Raw genomic sequence first — 19,743 nt, 5'->3', positions numbered from 1 at the left:
TATTGTATATTTGAAAATTATTCAATTAAAAAATCTTTTGTTTGCTACTGTGGTGATAGTTCTTTTGAAATCTGGTTTCTGCTTGAAATATGTGTCATTTAACAAATAGAGAAACTAATTACATATAGATAAACAAATTTTCTGTTTACAACAGAAGGTTTTACTAAGCGCATTCAGTTTAAGATCAGAATGATGACTCCACTGGGACATTTAAATTAGTCTGTGATTAGGATACAATTGGTTTGTTAAACTTGGGGTAAAACAATTTATGAGACTGCGTTAGTTTTAGAGGAAAGTTTGGGAAGAACATATTTAACATGTGTGTCTTCAAGCTGTCTTTAGGCGCTGAAAAAAAATAAGGTTGGTTGAATAAATGATATTAGTTATTTAAATAAAAACTTATCAATCACACCAAATACAGGTCCACATACCCACAACCACCTTAGTTTTTGTAAAGGTACAAAAGAAAACAAAGCCATATGTTGGAGAAAATATAGCATCTTTGGCAATGGCAAATGACACTTGGAAAACCACATGTCTATATGCAGAAGAATGAAATGTGATCCTTTCCTCTCCACCTTCACACAGATCAATTGAAGGGAACCAAAGACCCCACTGTTAGACCTGAAACTCTGAAGTGTCTAGAAGAGTAGGAAATATACTTTAAAAATGCAGGATCAGGTAACAACTTTTGTAAGTTGAATTCTCATCTGCCTTCACGAATCCACCAACCAGAGTCCATATGTGGGATTGACGTAGTCCTGAAGTGGAAGTTTCTGGTTTCTTTAAAAACTCAGTTGTGTCATGTGATGTTTTGCCAAAATATATGTTTTTCTGGAAACTGTCTTGTGAGAGGACAGGTGATGTTTTGCTAAAAATAGACATGTGAGAGTGTGTGCTTAGAAAGAATATAAATAAAGCCACACAGGGAGATGATGCTTTTGCATTGCTATGCAGTGCAATGCTTTGCTGGTCTTTGCAGAGAGAAAAGTTCCAGAGAACTCCTGGTACTCTAGCTAATTCTGGCCACTTCTGCTGACTTGTACCAATTTGGCCAAGCCTTGCTGTTTCTGATAGATTGTACCACCGCTATGGATTCCTGTTGTTGTTTGGTATTTGGACTGCTGATATCCTTACAACACCAAGTGGAATTGGCCTAAGAAATTGTGTCTAAACACGTCGAGGACTCCTTTTCCCCATTAGCATTCTTCCTTCCCTCCCTCTGGTCAGTGGGTTAGCGGTGAGGTTGAACTGTTAAAGAATCCTAAATAAAGTGTGGTTTGAAAAGTCTAAGCATACATAGGCCCTTTGCATAGATGTAACAGTTATGTAGCTTGGTCTTCATATGAAATTTATAACAGTGGGTGCAGCGACTGTGTTCGACTCTGTTGCCTGTCTTTTGGACTCTTTTTCCTAACTGAGCTACTTAGTCTAGCCTCAATAGGAGCAGATGTACTGCAACTTGATATCCACAGGAGGCCTCCTCTTCTCTAAAGATAAAGGGAGGGGTATGTGGGGTAGGTGGAGGGATGTGGGGGAAGAAGAATTGGGAGAAGAAGAGGGAGGGGAAACTGCAGTCCAGATGTAAAGTAAACTAATAAATTAATTAATTAAAATGGAAAAAATGCTTGTAAGGGTGTGGTGAAAGGAAAACCCCAAGACACTGCTTGTGGGAGTACAAATTGGTGCAACTACTATATAAACCAATATAATAGGCTGAGCATGGTGGCACACACCTTTAATCTCAGCGTTTTAGAGGCAGGTAGATATCTTGAGGCCAGCATGATCTGTATAGTGAATTCCAGGACAGCCAGGGCCATGAAGAGAGACCCTGTCTTAAACACACACACACACACACACACACACACACACACACACACACACTCACACATCAGTGTATTGTTTATCATAAAAGTAGAACTAGACATACTATATAACCGAGCTATATCACTTTTGGGCATATATCTAAAAATGACTTTGTTAACTACTACACAAATACATGTTTATTTATAATCATAGCTACAATAATCACAATAGTTATGGTACATAAACATCCTATGTGTCTGTCAACTGGAGAATTGATAATGATAGATGATATATGATATATATATTTATGTTCACATATATGGATTCAACTACAAAGAAAAAATTAACAAGAAAATTTCAGCTAAATTGATGGAGCTAGAATATGTACTGAATGAGGTTACTCAGACCAAGATATATAAATATTACCTTATTTCATACACATGTAGATCTTATCCTCAGATCTTTAGATTTGTATGTATAATTTGGAATACTCTATAGAATCCTCGAGACAAAAAATGGCCAATTGTTGGGAATGGAGAAGGAGAAGGAAGACATAAATGGTGGAAGAATAGTAGAGTACAGATAACATGAAGGTAAAAGGGCAGTGAATAATGGAAAGGGACGTCTAAGTAGGGAGAAGAATGGCATGATATAACAAAGAAGGATGTTAAAAAGAAAGATACAAGCAGCAATAATGTTTAGAAATGGTCTACCTACCTACTATTTTAAATTTTTTACATAGCTACATATATATAAAATTGTCTAGAATTACCTTACGCAGAGGATTATGTTCATCCTTAAGAGTTGTAGGTTGCCAAATTAAAAGCTCCATTTCATGAGTGAGATAACTTGTATCAGGTTGTTGGTCAGAGGTGTCCCTTGGATCCCTAAACAACGCAGGCTGTCACCTTTTGTCTTGGCTACCTACCATACTTGATGGCAAGAACCTATTGCAGAAGACACCACTCACATTAGTAAAAAGACATGGAAAAATCAAGTTGGTGTTCATCTTTCTCTTTGTTGGCTAGCTTCACAGTGCTAGAAGATCTTATGCAGGCCATGGTAGGAAAAAGTTCCATGAACTACAATAATGACCATCGTGGAAAGAGATGCTTATGAATAATGACATGGATGTTGTGGAGGGAACCAACCACTTTTTCACTCATACTTAAGGTCAGCTTCACAAAAGGAAATACTGATGAGAATTGTTATTCTGGCCAAGAATGTATATTTAGAAAGCTTATATGCATGAGGGACAAACCTACTACTATTATTTTGTTTGGTGGACATCATAACATCCTGTCTTCTTGATTGTGCTTTTATACCTGCAGATTGGTAATGGACCTCACATCTTGTTACAGAAGTTTTTGTGTGCAATGGATACTGGTTAACAAAGAAACTCACAATTGGCACAAGCATGATATTGTCGCAAAAACAGATATGATGGTTAATGGAATTGAATTGAACACTGAGAAATAAACACACACAGAGATAGACACCTGACTTTTTAAAATGAAGAATCCAGAAAAGATGGAATTTTCAACAAATGGTGCTGGTCAAATTATTTGGTTGCTTATACAAGAATGCAAATAAATCCATACTTATCACCCTGCAAAAAACTCAACTCCAGATGATTCAAAGACTTGGAAATGAGGCCCAGATACACTGAATCTGACAGAAGAGAAAATGGGAAATAATTTTGAACTCATTGGCAAAGAAAAGAACTCTCAGAATAGAACACAGATAGCACAGGTAGTAAGACCAATACTTCATGAAATTGAAAAACTTCTGTGTGGAAAAGGACACCATCACTTAGAAAAAGCAGCTACAAATGGAGAAACTATTTTAACAAATAACTCATCTGATAGGGGGTAATAATATCCAAAACATATAAATAACTCAAAAACTGATATCAAGAAAACAAATAATCCAATTGAAAATTAGATACAGATCCAAACAGAAAATTCTCAAAAGAGGAAACTCAAATGACTTGAAACACTTAAAGAAATGTTCAATATCATTAATCTTCAGGGAAATACAAATCAATACTACTTTGAGACTTCATTTCATACAAGTTAGACTGGCTCAGATCAATAAATCCAGTGACAGCTCATTCTGGTGAGCATGTGGAGCAAGGGGGAACATTCATCCATTTTTATTGGGAGGGAAACTTGTACAACCAGTATGAAAATCAGTGTGGCAGGTCATCTGGATGCTGAGAGTAGATGTATTTCAAGATCCAGCTATACCACTCGAGCATATACCCAGAGGAAGCTTAATTCTACTACAGAGATATTTGCTCAACCATGCTCACTACTGCTTTATTCATAACAGCCAGAAATTAGAAACAAGCTAAATGGAAATGGATAAAGAAAATGTGATATGTTTATTCAATAGTATATAACTCAGCCATTAAAAATTACAAAATCCATAAGTAAATTAATGGATCTAAAAAAAAGTAATACTGAGTGGGGATAATGCAGGTCCAGAAAGATGAATATGATATGTATTCTTATTATATATGGATATTAGCTGCTAAGACATTGATAAGCAATCTACAATTTGTATAACTAGAGAGGTTATGTATAGAATAATGGTCTAGTGGAGAAGGGTTGGATCTACATAGGAAGGATAAATAGAGTAGATAGTTGTGAATGGGCAAGGGGAAGAGGGTTGGATTGGGAGTCGCAGAGGGGAGAGGAAGAGAAGAGCGGAAGTAATGGAGGGAAGACGGAGAGGGAAAGATAATTAAGAGCTATTTGATCTCTTAATAGGAAACAATACAGTGAAGACTTTCTAAATTATATACATGTATCAAGATGATGTAATGCTATTACTAAGTAATGGGGGAGAAAAAGCCTCAACTAGAAACCTCTTCTCACCAAATGACACTTCTAGTATCAGGAGTGGGTAATTGAGTTGTTGGACGAAGGGGCCCCATGGAAACCCCCAAACAATGCAGGTCATTGCCAAGGCTATTGGTTGTTTTCCAAAAACTGATGCTAAACATGGAGCAGTCAATCTGGTTCTTATACAGGTGTTCACCCTATTAGACTAATGCTTATGGTACAGAAAAGAGTTCTTCAAGCTACCAAAGCTGAAAGGGAAAACCAGTCTAGCTACAATTTATTTTCTCTACAATGGTAACCTGTCTGAAAGATATGCTGGCGCAATAGTGACACAAATGTTGTGGAAGTAACCAACAAATATCTGCTTTGATTTGAGGCCCACCCCATGATTTGGAACCAATAACTGACACGTCTTGGGTGGCCAAGAACTTGAGATTATCTAGGCCAGGAATCTAGGAGAAAACCAAATATTGAAGTTCTGCTAAAGGAACATAGCATTAAGATGACTCCTAATGACATTTATTCTAAACTCACAGACTGTTCCTTGTATCATCAGAGACACTTCCTTCTGCAGCAGATGGGATCAAATACAAAGACTTGCAGCCAGGTAATGTGCAGAGTGAGAGACACTCAGCCCTAAATTGTTTGTCTCCATCAAATTCCTTCCTTTATGACTCACGGAACTTTGAAGAAGATGAATCAGAAAGAGTGAAAGTATCAGACGGAATGGTCGACCCTCAGGTAACTGAGGCTGCCTGGTCACCCCACAGACTTTCTCTCAGGGCAGCCTTCCAGACTGGAGCTGACTGTTACCGGCAATGGCTTTCACTCATAGTTGCAAACTGAGGGGCCAGAAGTCAATTGTTGATGGCAGGACAGTGCTTATAGCTTCCTGGCTGGGGCTTACAGTTGCCATGTAAGTTGGGGCTAGGGCTAGTGCACAGTGTCTAAAAACCAGAGAGAAAAGACACACACACACACACACACACACACACACACACACACACAAACACACACACACACACACACACACACACACTTGATGAAGACAGACGTCAGCATATAGGTTCCAACAAACTTCATTTAAGCTTCTCTTACTTTCCACACTCACACACACACATACATACACCCACATATACTCACATTAACGTATCTGGTGGATGGAAATGGATTCCAACGTCCTTATACACATGCATATACTCATACACACGTCTTGTACATAGAAACGAATTCTGGCAACATTACCTTTCTTCCCATAGTTTATATATCCCAGCAAAATCTTTCAAGCAGAACAAAAATCAAAATGGTTACATTCTATTTTTCTTTAAATGAATGATTACAATGAGTTTATGTGAGACAAACATGTTCCTCACTACCCTCACATGAACAAATGTTTTATGTATTATGGGTGAGAAACAAACATGAAAAACAAGTTATTTCCAAGAACCCATATACATTTGTAACTAAGCAACTTGATATATATATATATTTGTGTGTGTGTGTGTGTCTGTGTGTGTGTTTCGAGACAGGGTCTCTCTGTGTTAGCCTTGCCTATCCTGGACTCCCTTTGTAGACCAGGCTGGCCTCAAACTCACAGAGATCCATCTGCCTCTGCCTCTTGAGTGCTGGTATTAAAGGCATGCACCACCATGCTCAACTCAAGATTTGTTATATTTTAACAGAGGATAGGAAAGCAAGGTGATTTCTCAGCTAGTTTTTCTTTACCAGCAAGCTACAATTTGTGGTTACAAAGAAAGAATCAATTATCTTAAATAGTAATCTATAAAAATCTTAAAAGAATCACAAATCTAAAACTTCTGTATAAAAATAATGAGACATTTCTACTTTAAATCTTAAAGGTGCTCATCTACTCATTAATTTTTTTTTATTAAACCATATCAGGAAGTAGAGGGCAAAAATAAGAATAAGAAATTATGGGGCTGGAGAGATGGCTCAGAGGTTAAGAGCACTGTCTGCTCTTCCAGAGGTCCTGAGTTCAATTCCCAGCAACCACATGGTGGCTCACAACCATCTATAATGAGATCTGATGCCCTCTTCTGGCTTGCAGGTGTACATGTAGGCAGAGCACTGTATACAAAATAAAGATCTTAAAAAAAGAAAAAAAGAAAGAAAGAAATTAGTCACCTTGAAGCCGACTTCGGTGAGAGAGTCACGGCAGCTAGTGTGAACTGGCAGCTAGTGTGAACTGGCAGCTAGTGTGAACTGGCAGCTAGTGTGAATTGGCAGCTAGTGTGAACTGGGGTGTTGTTTTTGTTCACCAACCTTTAAAAGCCCCTAGCTTTACTATTAAGAGTGCACTTTTTCTTAACTTCAAATTGTTCCTTAAGATTTTCTGCATCAGAACAAGTTGCAAAAACATCTTTATCTAATCTTGCTAAACAATATATTTTTCTAAGAATAGCAGTCTACATCTGCAGGTTCTTTTCAAACGTGGTGTCTGAATCATTAACCTGCTCCAGCAGCAATGCCTGAAAGAGATCAAGCATTGTTACTGTGAGTGCCAAGTGATATTGCCCAGTGAGGGACTGGAAGGCCCCTTATAGTACTCACACAATGCATATATTAGGAGGACTGCAAAGGTAACAAGCAGAGCTATGTTCCATAATAGCATGAAGTCCTCAGAACACTTAGTGCCTGGATTTTTGCTTCCCCAAGACACATGTGCTAACTGGTGGGATGCATTCCATGAGTTCTAGAGATGGTTGGCTGTGGCTCCTGCATTGTCCCTGTCCTGCTAAAGGAACATAGCAATAAAATGACTCCTAATGACATTATTCTAAACTCTTAGATCTGTGCCTTGCTCAACCATCATCAGAGAAACTTCCTCGGGATCAATACAAAGACCCACACCCACATAATGTGCAGGGTGAGAGACACTCAGCCATAAATTGGATATCTCCATCAAATCCCTTCCTTTAAGACTCAGGGAACTTTGAAGATGAGGTGGAAAGAGTGTGAGAGCCAGAGGGAATGGAAGACACTCAGGAAAGAAAGCCTAAATAATGCAAGTCCAATACACATATGATCTCTCAGAGACGGTGGGACCTGAATCTGTCTGGACAGAAGTGGTCCTAGAGCTGAGTAAAGTGAGTACATGCCCCCTTCACAGCTCTAAAGCCATCTCTAATTGATAGCTACTTGCAAGTGAAACATTAGCTTTCTCCAAGGGAGTCCTACTGAGAAACAAACCTCTTTTAAAGATAGGCCCCATGCTCAGCAGGAAATGGCCAATGCAGAACAAACTCAACAGTATTTTTAGAGGTTGTTTGTTTCATATGCCAGGACATTTATTTTTTCTTTTAATATATATATATATATATATATATATATATATATATATATATATATATATATATATATATATATATAGAGAGAGAGAGAGAGAGAGAGAGAGAGAGAGAGAGAGAGTAGTCTTGTATTTCTTTGGGATTCCTATGTGCCTGAGTGTGTGTCTCTGTATCTCAACGTATTTCTTGTGTTCTTTTTTTCAATTGTTTCCCCCTATTTTAGTTTTATTTATTTTGTTTTACCTTATTTTATTTTTCTTCTTCAAATGTCCCTTTATGACATTTGATGGGAGAAAGGATGTGGATCTGGACTGGAGGGGAGGTAGGGAGAAATTGGAAAGAGGAAAAGGATGGTAAACTGTAATCAGAGTACATTTCATGAAAAAATCTATTGTCAATAAAAGAACAATATATGTTTAAACTACATAAGCAAACCCATGAATTTATAACTATAAAAATTGATGAGTAAATTTAAGAACCAGGCCTTTATGAACAACAATAGTTTTAAAATGTTCATGAAATTGTTACAAAGGCAACTGAGAAAAAAAAAAGAAAATAATTTTAAAGTATTAGATATGAGGAAGTAGAAAAAATCACAGATACAAAGAGCTTGTTTCAATGCAAATAAGATACCATCTGCTCAATCAGAAAATAAATCACATTATGAAGTTGCAATAATTGAATAGGGCCATTTCCGTGCAAGAATAAACTTACAGACTAATGAAACTGTAGGAATATCCAAAGACGCTCTAGATGCTCATGTAAATTAGATGCTTTATAAACATAGCAATGCAGGCCACCTAGATAAAGAAAGACACATAACTAAAGTGTGACAGTTGGGTGATCAATTATGAAATAACACACACACACTTTATATTATAAAACGACATTCTGGAAATGAACAAATTTCTATCACAGGAAAGCTAAATATTTTTATTAAAATTATTCAGCAAAAACAATGCTTTCTGTTTAGAAAACAATAGAACAAAATATGATTTGATGTAAAAACGAAACCTATTTTTCATTGCTAATGCATCAGTTATATGACGACTTTGAACATATGCACATGCAAACTTACATACAAAATATAAGGTTTTGAAATATATAAATGTTCATAAGTTGTCCCTGAGGGATTTTAGTTACAAACTGAAAATGGTTGTGGTCAAATGAGAAATGGAGCAATTGGGTATGAAAAGTTGGTGAATGGGTAACCATTTCTCTACAAAAAGATGCCAAACTAAACTTATATGATCAGGGCAGGACAGCAATATAAAGCATAGTCAAATCGGGCTACAGAGGCCTCTTCACTGCCTCTACTGACTATAAAAATTGTCTCGCTGCCTTGATAGCTTTCTGTCTCTCTCAGCACACACTAGAGGAAAGTAGGTTTACAGGAGAAGGCTTTATTTCAGCTCATGGTTTCTGAGGTTTCTGTCCATATACGTTGTTTGTTGTGAACTTGTATGTAAAACTACACTTCTCAGAGGTGATTGCAAGCTATATAATGGTAATGCAAGATAGGGTCAGAGTAATATATCTGCAGCAAAGACAAACTACTAAACTACTAATTACCTACTTCTTCCAACCTCGTCCTAAATTATTATTATTATTATTATTATTATTATTATTATTATTATTATTATCATCATCATCATCATCATCATCATCATCATCATCATTATTATTATTACAAATCCACCAAGGGATTAGTCCATTGCTTAAGTGAGACCTATCAGGATCCAGTACTTTCCAAAATTCCATCAACTCATAACCAAGCCTGCAGCAGACACTGCATATTTCATAACACTGCCATTGTCAGATGGAATTTTTCCCGTCTTTGATTCTTTGTGTCACAGAGGATTAGCCAAACCTTCAGTTTGGACCCCTGCCCTAGCAGCCAGGAAAGAGAGAGAAAATACCTGTTTGATTTCAGCTTCTGAATTTAGAGAGCACTGCCATTCTTACAACAACTTATTCTTTAAACTCAGAAAATACCTTGAATTTACAGAGTTGCTTGTGAATATTGTGTTGGGGGGGCACATATGCTAAGACTGCATTTGATATCATTATGTTATGAGGAAAATTATGCTACCAATAATGATATATGAAATATATATTAACTAGGACTTTACCAAATACATATCTATGTTGCCTACAAATGACTTTTCCTCATTGAGGCTTGTGCAGGTTGAGAAGCAAGAGTACCCTTTCTGGCATATCTAAGTTATGTAAATGTTTTAAAGCATAATATATTGCAAATGATAATTGCTGGGGATTTGCAAAGGAGGAATATAACTCATATGAACAGTTGAGATGTCACAATGGAGAAAGGACTCACTTGAATGGACTTTGAGGAATAATATTTATTACATAGTATCTGTGTATTAGTGTGTTTATGCTATTATATACGGATAAGTATAAGTGATAGTAATAATTATAAACATACTTTGATTGCTTAGTAAATTGTATATAGCTCATTTTCTGTGGGAATCAAATTTTCTCAAATAATGCTCAATTTTCATAATGAGTTCCTAAGCTAAAATAATTTTAATTATTTATAAGCTTATCTGTTAAGGAAATATATACAAAACTTTATATGCAAATTATAATATACATATCCTAATAAATTTTCTCAAAGTGAGTGCCTACTCGGAGACCCACACAGAGAAGAAATATATGATTTTGCTGGGTTGTGGTAGCACATGCCTTTAATATCAGCACTCAGGAGACAGAGACATCAGATGTCTGTGAATTTGAGGCCAGCCTCATCTACGGAGTGAGTTCCAAGACAAGCAGAAGCACATAGTGAAACCCTGTCTCAAACAACAAAACAAATAAACAAACATGGAAACATAATATCCTGTCATCCTAGGAGCTCCGTTGTATGCTTCAAAGCCACTGTCGTCGCATAGGTGAATGACATTTTTGGCAGTCATCATCATAGTGTAACACAGGTGGATGTGTTATTAATTTATATAAATAGAGGTCTGGAGAAATGGTTTCGTTGTCGAGGGCACATAGACCACTCTTGCAAGGAACCCAAGTTCCTAGTCTGTAAGAGGCCACACTCTTGTCCACCATTACAAGATGGCGTTGACAGCCTGTGCCCCAAACGGATAAACGGATAACCTGCGCGTGAGCAAAGGGACCTTCCACTTGTTGCGCTCTGCCTCTCCCGTGGCGTCATCTCGCCCGATGAGCAACAGCCAACCAGGGACTGACACATCCTAAGCGGAGGACAGTGTCCTATATAAGGGATGGGTTTCTTCAGTTTGGGGTCTCCATTTTACTCGCTGTAAGCTTATGCTCTCCCTCTCAAGATGCATTAAAGCTTTGCTGCAGAAGGATCCTGTACGTGTGCCGCGTCGTTCTTGCTGGCGAGACGGTTACGCGAGTCACATCTGGTGCCGAAACCCGGGAACTTGACCACATCATCGTCAGCACCTTCGGAGACCCCTTGACTTTAAGGAGGATTCAGAACTGCAGGGATAGGTAAGTTCGGAAAGGTATGCACGTTTCTGAACTTCTTGGGCCTATTCTAGGCATGATATTCCTTACCTTGGTTGCCCTTCTCTTGTTAAAAAATTGCCTAGAAGATAACAATTGCAGAGGGGCAATAGAGGAAGGACAGGTCGCCCTAGAAGAAGTTCAGGACAGCATGTCAGAAACCGAACGTAGTGAGAGGTTGGGTGCGCGCAAGAAAAAAGATACCCATAAAAAAAGGGAAACTAAGAACCCTCCCGTAAAAGGAGTGCAATCCCCCGATTCCCCAGAAGGGGCATCACAAGGACTTTACCCATTAAAAGAACTTGAGGTGTTAAATATTAACAGCTCCACAAGCTCTAGCCCTAATACCTCTGATAATGAGGCTCTTGATTCAGAGGAAGAAACAGAGCTGGAGGAGGAGGCTGCTAAATATGAGGAGGAGAGATATCATCCAGATGAGCGAGGAAGTAATAAAAAAACCCTCCCATAACTCCTCTCGTAGGGTAACACCCACTGCTCCTCCACCCTACGAACTACAGTCTGAATTTTCCTTTTGGCCGAGAAAAAATCGTCAAAAGTTATACAACATTTTTCCTGTTTATGAAACAGAGAATGGGGGGCGAGTACATGCCCCCATTGAATATAATTTGATTAAAGAGTTGGCTGAATCTGTCTGCAAATACGGGGTTAATGCAAATTTCACCCTGGTGATGCTAGACAGAATTGGCACGGGCACATTAACTCCTTCTGATTGGCAAGTGGTAGTAAAAGCAGCACTTCCAGATATGGGCCAATACATGGAATGGAGGGCTCTCTGGTATGAGGCCGCTCAAACACAAGCCCAGGCTAATGCTCTTGCCCTTACTCCTGAACAGAGAAATTGGACCTTTGACTTGCTAACAGGTCAAGGTCAATTTACCGCACATCAAACAAATTACCATTAGGGAGCCTATGTTCAAGTTTCACAAACGGCTATTAGAGCCTGGAAGGCACTTTCTAAAAAAGGGGAGGCCAATAGGCCCCTTACAAAAATCATTCAGGGCCCTGAATAATCATTTTCCGATTTCGTGGCTAGAATGACAGAAGCAGCTGGACGTATCTTTGGGGATGCAGAACAGGTTGAGCCTTTTATTGAACAACTGATATTTGAACAAGCCACTCAAGAATGCAGAGCTGCTATAGCCCCAAGGAGAAATAAAGGCTTGCAAGACTGGCTCAGAGTATGTAGGTACCTTGGGGGGCCTCTTACTAATGCGGGCTTAGCAGCTGCTATTCTTCAGTCTCAAAGGCGCCCTACGGGCAAAGCTAATCAGAAGACTTGCTATAACTGTGGTAATCCTGGACATTTTAAAAGAGATTGCAAAAATTTAGACAAAAAAAGAGAGATAACAACTCTCTGTAACCGTTGCGGCAAAGGATATCATAAGGTTAGCCAATGTCGCTCCGTGAGAGACATGCAAGGGAGACTTCTCCCACCTATCAACCATCAGTCGGTTGACGGCCACCAGGTTTCCGACATGCCAAAAAACGGGTCATCGGGCCCTCGGTCCCAGGGCCCTCAAAGATATGGGAACCGATTCACCAAAACCCAGGAGGACAACAAGGACGCAACTTAAAACACTCTTCAAGAGTGGACCTGCGTGCCGCCTCCGACTTCTTACTGATGCCACAAATGAATATTCAACCAATTCCTATAGAAACTATCACACCCTTGCCCCAAGGAACTGTCAGCCTCATACTTGGTCGAGGCGCACTTACTTTACAAGGCTTAATAGTACATCCTGGGATTATAGATAATCAACATTCTACAGAGATACAAATTTTATGTTCTAGCCCCAAAGGGATTTTTTTCAATTTCAAAAGGGGACAGGATTGCTCAGCTGATACTCCTCCCCGATCTAGGGGGAGGATCTTCTGGACCCAATATGACAAAAATGGGCTCCACAGGCAATGATTCAGCTTACTTAATGATCCCTCTAAATGAGAGACCAAGACTCCCTTTAAAAATTAATGGTAAGACATTTGAAGGCATTCTAGACACAGGGGCAGATAAAAGCATAATTTCATCTCATTGGTGGCCCAAAACATGGACCATCACCCAATCATCTCACGCCCTACAAGGGCTGGGATACCAGTCCTGTCCCTCGATTAGTTCAATGGCCCTAACATGGGAAACTTCCGAAGGCCAACGGGGAAAATTTATACCATATGTGCTTCCTCTCCCGGTCAACTTATGGGGGAGGGATGTTATGCAACATATGGGCCTGACCCTATCAAATGAGGGCGCCCCCTCTGAATGATACTCACCACAGGCCAAAAGTATAATGCTAAAAATGGGATATCAGACAGGAAAAGGGTTAGGTAAACAAGAACAGGGCAACATCGAACCCATCTCACCAACAGGAAACCTAAACAAACATGGTTTGGGTTTTTCCTAGGGGCCATTGAGGCTACACGACCTATACCTTGGAAAACAGAGGACCCTGTATGGGTTCCTCAATGGCCCCTGTCCTCTGAAAAATTGGATGCTGTGACACAACTGGTAAAAGAACAATTAAATTTGGGCCACATTGAACCGTCCACATCTCCATGGAACACTCCAATTTTCGTGATTAAGAAAAAATCAGGAAATTGGAGATTATTACATGATTTGAGGGCCATTAATGAACAAATGAATACATTTGGTCCCATACAAAGAGGTCTTCCTCTGCTGTCTGCCTTGCCCAGAGGCTGGAACTTAATTATCGTGGACATTAAGGACTGCTTTTTCTCCATACCTTTATTTCCCAAAGATAGGCCCAGATTTGCTTTTACCATTCCCTCCATTAATCATGCAGAGCCTGATAGACGCTATCAATGGAAAGTTCTGCCACAGGGAATGACTAATAGCCCCACTATATGTCAACTTTATGTACAAGAGGCACTGCTGCCACTACGGAGACAATACCCTTTATTGATTCTCCTTCATTATATGGACGATATTCTTTTATGCCATGAAGATCTGACAATGCTTCACAAAGCTTATTCCCTTTTAATAAAAACATTAGAGCGATGGGGACTACATGTGGCCACAGACAAAGTACAAATTGCAGACACTGGACAATTCCTGGGATCTATAGTGTCCCCCACAACCATTGTACCTCAAAAAATAGAGATTAGAAGAGACCATCTCCATACTTTAAATGACTTTCAAAAGTTGTTAGGCGATGTCAATTGGCTCCGACCTTTCTTAAAAATCCCCACGGCTGAATTAAAGCCTTTGTTTGACATCTTGGAAGGAGACTCTCATATCTCTTCTCCCAGAAAGCTTACGTCTGCGGCCAGCCAGGCCCTACAAAAGGTAGAATTGGCTTTACAAAGTGCACAGTTACAACGTATTGATAATACACGACCTTTTAATTTGTGTGTCTTTAAGACACATCAACTGCCAACCACTGTGCTATGGCAAGAAGGACCACTTTTATGGATTCATCCAAATGCTTCTCCTGCTAAGATTATAGACTGGTACCCCAATGCTGTTGCACAGTTAGCCCTTAGGGGACTAAAAGCTGCAATTACCCACTTTGGACAAGAGCCCAAACTTTTAATTATACCGTACACTGCTACACAGGTTCAAACCCTGGCGGCTACTTCCAACGACTGGGCCATTTTGATAACTTCCTTTTCAGGACAGATTGACAATCATTACCCAAAACATCCTATTTTACAATTTGCATTAAATCAAGCCGTGGTTTTTCCACAAGTGACCGCTAAGTCCCCACTTACAGGTGGAATAACAGTATATACAGACGGTTCAAAAACTGGAATTGGTGCTTATGTAGTTAATAATAAGATAGTAACAAAAAATTACCAAGAAACCTCACCCCAAATAGTAGAATGTTTAGTAGTTTTAGAAGTATTAAAAACCTTCCCCGGGCCGCTAAATATCGTTTCAGACTCCTATTATGTGGTTAATGCTACAAATTCATTAGAAGCAGCAGGAATCATTAAGCCTTCTAGTAAGGTCGCCTCTATTTTCCAACAAATACAATTGGCTCTACAGCATAGAAGAGCACCTATATACATTACTCATATCAGGGCACATTCGGGCCTACCGGGCCCGATGTCCCAAGGCAATGATTTGGCGGATAAGGCCACACGGCTCATAGCTACTGCACTGTCCTCCCAGACGGAGGCAGCAAAAAACTTTCACCAACACTTCCATGTGACAGCTGAAACTCTCCGCCGCTGCTTTGCCATAACTAGAAAGGAAGCTAGGGACATTGTGACTCAATGTCAGAATTGCTGTGAATTTTTGCCCACACCCCATGTGGGGATAAATCCACGGGGCATAAGATCCTTACAAGTCTGGCAAATGGATGTCACACATGTCTCTTCCTTCGGCAAACTTCAATATCTACATGTGTCCATTGATACATGCTCGGGCATTATATTCGCCACACCACTTATGAGTGAAAAAGCCACTCACGTAATACAACATTGCCTTGAAGCATGGAGTGCTTGGGGGATGCCAAAAATTCTCAAAACTGACAACGGACCTGCATACACCTCACAAAAATTTCAACAGTTCTGTCATCAAATGAATGTGATTCACCTAACAGGCCTTCCCTACAACCCTCAGGGACAAGGGATTGTAGAATGTGCGCACCGCACACTCAAATCCTATTTAATAAAACAAAAAAGGGGAATAGAAACTGCTCTCCCATTAATACCAAGAGTGGCCGTCTCCATGGCACTTTTTACCCTAAATTTTTAAATATGGATGATAAAGGCCATACTGCAGCAGAAAGACATTATTTGGAGCCTAACAGGCCAAAAGAAATGGTCAAATGGAAGGATGTTTTGAGTAACCAATGGAAGGGACCGGATCCTATTCTCATAAGATCCAGGGGAGCGGTATGTGTTTTTCCACAGGATGAAGACAATCCATTCTGGGTCCCAGAAAGACTTACCAGAAAAATCCAGATGGTTTCAGAGGATGCTGATACTCGGCCTGATGATGACCCAAGCGATAGCAGCGAAAGAGGAACAATGCTGGGGGATCATGTCAATGTTCCCACTCCCGATGCCGGTGATGTATAATGCACAGGTTTTCTTCCGGTTCTTTTTCACCAATAAGGAATTGGGCCTCACCTACCTGCCCAAGGACAACCAAATAGAACAGCTAAAGGAAAATAGATCAATACCCCTAAGAGCAAGTCTTTGTTTTACCCTGACTTATAACTCCAGTCAAAAGTGTGATGATCTGGGTCTAGACTGCATGATCTTTCTTAACAAACCAATCAGCAGCCTGGCTAAAAGAGGCCACCTGGGGAAAAAGTGGGAAGATAGTAGCCGCCAATGCCTCTGTCCTCTACGGATGGTGGCCCATGTTACAAAAGAAAAGTGAGTCCGATATCGTGCCCAATCAGCCGAAACTGGCTCCCTTTTGTACAGGAACACAAAGCGAAAATCTGGCATGGGCCCTCCCAAATATAACCTCCTTTTCACCCAATCTAGGAGAAAATTTCTTAAATCAGTCTCTTGATACGGTTAATTCGAACCCTTTTGATCAATGGCTTCTATGTGGAGTTAATGGAAGCTGCATGGACTTTACACCCATGGTTATGATTGGGGAGAAAAAGGAGAAAAGGGACAATTAGAATATGATTTCAAAGGCACATTATCGGCCACCCTAAAGAAGGGTCAGGGCTCAGGATCATTTACTTGGAATATGGACCAAGTTAAGTATATGCCACACAGGTCACAGACCTATCCTCCTTCCCCCGTGTGTGTTTGGCCCCCCTTTCTATGGATCATCGCTAATGATACCAAATTGATTTCTAATGGCAGCCTAAATTGTAATTCAGGAGGTTGCTTTTATACCCTATGCTGGGATGCCCAAAATTACCCCGTTGCCGTCGTTACTCGCTTACCCCGCTTTGTGCCCGTTCCTGTAAAATCCACAGGAACCTTAGCGTTGTTCAGAGTCAGGAGAGATTTTGGTTTGTCAGCAATTATTGTGGGAATTGTGGCCGTCGCTGCGGTGGGCGCCTCAGTCACCGCCTCAGCCATGGCCCTATCCAATTCCGTCCAAACTGTGCAAACCGTCAATGATTTATCTGCATCTGTAACAGTGGCCTTGGACCATCAAACTTCGGCTAACACTCAAATACAAGGCGGTCTTATGCTGGTTAACCAGCGCATTGATTTAGTCCAAGAACAATTGGATATATTATGGCAATTGGCTCAATTAGGCTGTGAACAAAAGTTTCCTGGATTATGTGTTACCTCTATCCAATATGAAAACTTTACCAGAGCAGCTAATCTGTCTAGGAGTCTTTCTCAATTTATATTACAGAATTGGACAACAGAATTCGAGCAGACGTTACGAGAATTAAGAACTGCCATCATTCAAGTTAATTCTACACGCTTAGACCTGTCGCTTACAGAAGGACTTTCGTCATGGATCTCTCCGGCTTTCTCCTATTTTAAGGAATGGGTTAGGGTTGGATTATTTGGAACTGCGATCCGCTGCAGGTTGGTGTTGGTCCTATGGTTGGTCTGTAGACTTAGGGCTCAAGCAAAAAGAGACAAAGTGGTTATTTCCCAAGCTCTTGCTGCAATTGATAGTGGGGCCTCCCCCGATATATGGTTATCCATGCTTAACCAATGAGCCGCTGTCTACTCAGCTCCTGCACCCTCAGAGTTCCCGCTCATTGCACGAGGTGGAGTGAGTAAGTCTCAGCATCCTTAGAGAGTTACTCTATGACTCTCTCTTGGATGTCTCATTGTGTTCTCAATATATGTGGGCAACGAGTTCTCCTTCCTTCCTTTCTCTGCGTGGCCTTTGCACTCGACTGGGCCTAGCTCCCATTGCACGTCGAAAGGCACCCTATCTCTATGTGCTCCCTATGGCCATTGCACCCCGCAGGGAAATTTGCCCATTGCACGCGGGCTGGCATTGGGTAGCACCCCTAATGTGGTCCTCGATCGGCTGGTTCTTAATCATGCTCCAGCCTTGATTGGACCACTTCCCTTTCCTAAGCTCGTTGCTGCCGTATTTAACAGAAAAGGGGGAGATGTAAGAGGCCACACTCATGTCCGCCATTACAAGATGGCGTTGACAGCCTGTGCCCCAAACGGATAAACGGATAACCTGCGTGTGAGCAAAGGGACCTTCCACTTGTTGCGCTCTGCCTCTCCCGTGGCGTCATCTCGCCCGATGAGCAACAGCCAACCAGGGACTGACACATCCTAAGCGGAGGACAGTGTCCTATATAAGGGATGGGTTTCTTCAGTTTGGGGTCTCCATTTTACTCGCTGTAAGCTTATGCTCTCCCTCTCAAGATGCATTAAAGCTTTGCTGCAGAAGGATCCTGTACGTGTGCCGCGTCGTTCTTGCTGGCGAGACGGTTACGCGTGTCACACTAGTCCTCATGCTAGGCAGCCCATAGGTGCCGGTAATACCCATCATGTTACACCCATTACAGTTAGAATGTAACTCCAGTTGCATGGGGTCTATCTGGCCTCTGTGGGAAACTGCATTCACAGGAACATATACAAAGAATGTACATACACTCATCATTAAAGTAACATAATTTTCACAAGAACTTCATACAATAGAGCCACAGCCATGTAGTTTTTTCACCCAACACTACATTTGTGAGATTTGACCTTGTGAGTGTATAGCAGGGCTTTTCCCTCTACTCATAGATGTGTGTGGTAGGCTATTGTATGACTTACACTTTAAAATCCATTCTATTCAGCTTAATAATATGGCTTCTGTATTTTGGCTTTATAAACAATCATATGCACACTTTTTGGGTGAATGTGCACACACTTATTTGTTATACATACAGGAATGAAATTCCAAGCTTCTAGGGTTTGCATATTAAGAGGTAGTATATGTTATCAAGGTGGTATTAAAAAGTATCTGCTTCAGGACTGGGATGGTGAATAAAGCCTATAGCTCTGATATTGAAGAGGCTGAGGCAGGAAGAGAGTCTGAAATAATTGTGAGACCATGAGTTAACACTGCTTCCAATAAGGCCCCCAAAGTAAACACAAAGTGTTCATATGAATGCCTGAGTTCATATTCCTTCCTACTCCATAGATGAGCTGTCTGTCTGAATCCTTGCTGATGCTAACTTACGTATTACTTCTTTCTGTATCTACATCTGATGTTCTGGGATTTATTCTGTGCTTTCTCACTATAGAATGCAACTAATTTCTTGGGAAATCAATGAATTAAAGACCCTTTTCATGACCCAATTAGGCATTTTATGCCTTTATTTTTTTCAGTGAAAAGTCTC

At 40.3% G+C, this 19,743-nt stretch overlaps 1 pseudogene; it reads left to right on the top strand.

Moving 5' to 3' along the window:
* LOC127195486 (igE-binding protein-like) overlaps positions 1-13,113 on the top strand; it is a 59,813-nt pseudogene extending 46,700 nt beyond the window's left edge.
* Positions 13,114-19,743: the final 6,630 nt, after the last annotated feature.

This window comes from Acomys russatus, chromosome 1, assembly GCF_903995435.1.
Source record: "Acomys russatus chromosome 1, mAcoRus1.1, whole genome shotgun sequence".
Classification (NCBI taxonomy): Eukaryota; Metazoa; Chordata; class Mammalia; order Rodentia; family Muridae; genus Acomys; species Acomys russatus.
The sequence above is the reverse complement of the archived record's forward strand: the minus strand, read 5'-3'. Positions and strand labels throughout refer to the sequence as shown.